The sequence below is a fragment of the Saimiri boliviensis genome, chromosome 3, assembly GCF_048565385.1.
Source record: "Saimiri boliviensis isolate mSaiBol1 chromosome 3, mSaiBol1.pri, whole genome shotgun sequence".
In the NCBI taxonomy this organism is placed as follows: Eukaryota; Metazoa; Chordata; class Mammalia; order Primates; family Cebidae; genus Saimiri; species Saimiri boliviensis.
In genome coordinates, this window is record NC_133451.1 from 154,550,476 (window position 1) to 154,553,543 (window position 3,068).

Genomic DNA, 3,068 nt, shown 5'->3' on the forward strand with positions numbered 1-3,068 from the left:
ATTAGCTGGGCATGGTGGCGCGTGCCTGTAATCCCAGCTACTCAGGAGGCTGAGGCAGGAGAATTGCCTGAACCCAGGAGGCGGAGGTTGCGGTGAGCTGAGAACGCGCCATCGCACTTCAGCCTGGGTAACAAGAGTGAAACTCCGTCTCAAAAAAAAAAAAAAAAAAAAAAAAAAAAAAAAAAAAAAAAAAAAAAAAAAGAATTATTTGGTCTTTACAACACTTTCAATTCAAGACAATCTTTAAAAATTTGTTTATTTTTAGCTAAATTATTCTTTAGATTTCAGATGCACATTTGAGATTAACTTAGTAGTTTATGCATTTCAAAAACAATTCTTTTGGTGGGTATATGTGCCAAGACAAACTAGTTTTTTTTACTGAATATTTCCCATTTTTTTAATCTTTTAAAAATACTTAATCACCATATTTAATGTTTTTGTAGTTTTATTAGAAACTACAATTATGCATTGCTTGTATTTAATTTAAATTTTAAGTTTATTAAACAAATGTGTATATATATTTTAGTCCAGTAATTTCACATGGCTATCCCATTTGACATGCAAATTTGTATGCCTAGACACAATTTCTTCCAACATAGTTAAATAATATATTTAATAACTTATTTTAGTTAACTGCAGAGTTTGATAGAAAATCAGCTATTTTGGGGCTAAGGAAAAAATTAGTTATCTTACTATTGCACCCAATAAACTCACATACACACACACATAATTTTTTCCTATTCATCAAATACAGATATATATATATATATATTATATATATATATATTATATATATATATTTACCTCAATCTCCATCATGGTTACATAGGTGCTTAGATGTTTTAAAATTTTATTGTATCCTTTTATTGCACTCTATTCTTTAAAGAGGTACAATACGCTACAGGTTTGTTATACTTCAATAACAGAGAAATGAATTAAATTAATTGAATTAATAAATTAAATGAGTTACTTTTAGTGAATCTATTTTTCTTCGCAATTGGCTACAAAAGTCCAGATGTTTAATAACCATTGCTACCACACCCTCAATCCATCACAGCGCCCTGAGAATCTTGGAACTCACCGTGTAGGAGGGGGCTGTGGAAAGCCAGGGTGAATGCGGACAGCAGGTGAGGGGCCTGGTCAGGCCCCTGCACCTCATGTCACTGGCTTCTGGGAGCACAGGATTAGGCTGGGCACAAAGGCCTCTTCTCGGTCCAGGCACCAGCAGGGGAGCTCCATCCAAAGGAAGCAGGGCTGCCCACCAGCCTAGCCGGAGAGCACGAGGGGCCAGGATTGGCTGGAGGAAGGAAAAGGAGAAGAGAAGTGCCTCTGGTCTATCACCACACTTAGGTCCCCTGGCCTGCTTCTATCACCTCCAGCGGGTAGGGAGCTGGCCTCAGCCCTCTGAGGGGCCACTGGCATTCAAACCGGCCTTGACTTCTCAACCTTCTTCTAAGATCTCACTGCCTCATCATGGGCTTTCTGCTACTCAGCAGCTTTTTGGCCTCTTGACATTTTCACCTTTTGCCAAACATGATCTCCAGGTACAGGTACTTCTCTGACTTCATCATCATAATGGCCAGGCACTTGGCCTCTCTATCTCCTCCTCCTGAGCCAGCTGCTGCTTCTCCTCCAGCTTCACGGGTCCTGCTATCACCCTGGGCTTCCTCCTCTACATCCTCTCTTCCTCCAGAGCTGCCAGCCAGGCCTCTTCTTCCTTTTCTGAACCAGCCTCCGCTTCATTCCCCCACCTTCATCACCACCACCTTTGTTGTCTTCCTCCTCCTTCTCTACTTACTTATTCTAGCTCACTGGGTCCTCTCCAGAAGCTTCAACTTCTCAGGTGGGATGCAGTCTCCTTCCTCCTTAGTCACAAAGGGTCAACGGTGTGGGGGTAGCTGCACTGCAGGGAAGTACTCTGCTACAGGGAAGTGCAGTTTAGCGTTTATGACGTCAAATACCCACTGGGGCTGCATGTAGTGTCTGCCAATAATGGAGGTCTGCTGCCCAGGCCAGTCGACAATCTGATGGGTGCTGCATAGGTGGCACCGATGCACAAAGGCTTGTCCCGGATATGTCCCCCACAAAACTCCTGATGATGAAGGTTAGGGCCTCACGGGACACCTGTTGGTTAAGGAAGAACTTCAAGCCCCCGAAAAGCTTCTTGTGCTTCCCCTGTACCTCCAACTTCTTCCTGTGTTCTTCTCCTGCACAGCCATCTCCCCATCAGCAGGAAAGTCGTCCACCTCTGCCTCCTCCTCTGCGGCAGCCAGCACCACGTGGGCCAAGCTGGCACAGAGGGCTGTCAGTTTCTCCATTGGCTTCTACGAGCCCAGCACATAGGTGCCCTCATGGGTCTTCCCCTCTGCTTGGGCCTGACCCTCAGCTTGAGGGAACAGTGAACGTTTAGCGACTGGTAGAGGCTGAAGTTCATTGACGAAGCCCAGCAGGGTGGTATAGAACTAGGGAAAGGTGGCCATTCCTCTGCAACCCACGTCTGCCGAGTGGTCGTGGGAGAAAGCACAGGTGGGGATCGACACGATGGGCTGCTCCAGCACCTCAGCCTGGTAGTAAATGCCTTTGATGGACAGGAAGACCTTGCGCAGGGCACAGGCCGCGGTGATGTCATGTGTGAACTCCACCGCGAGCCCGCGGCACAGCGGAACGGTCCGCACAAGGCACTTGCCAGTCCGGGGAAAGGTGGAAACGAGGGAAGCATCTGGAAAAGGCGGCGCCCAGGCTCCCCCAGGTGTCAGAGGATGTGGGGTACCGTTCCTGGATGATGTGGTCATGTTTCTAGTCGGCCTGATTTTCCTTTAGATGTTCCTCGGCGTTCCGCTCGCTCTTTCCATACAACTTCCGGGGCTTCCCGGAACTTGACGTTGGGCCCTTGGAGGAGAAACCCGGTGTCTTCAATCAGGTAAAAAGTTTGGGCTGCAGTAGAACCGTAGTTAATCTAATTCTGGTGCTTGTGCTCATGAGGCTAAATGCCCATCAGGATGCACAGCCGCCTCGTGTCAGCCGTGCTCAGCTGCAGCTTCTTCCGGGCTTTGCTTCCAGTGATGTGG

The 3,068-nt window shown here is 46.8% G+C and overlaps 1 pseudogene; it reads right to left on the reverse strand.

Annotated features, from left to right (window-relative positions):
* Positions 1 to 1,422: 1,422 nt before the first annotated feature.
* LOC101032408 (pescadillo homolog pseudogene) lies at positions 1,423 to 2,792 on the reverse strand (annotated as a pseudogene).
* Between the last annotated feature and the right edge of the window lie 276 nt (positions 2,793 to 3,068).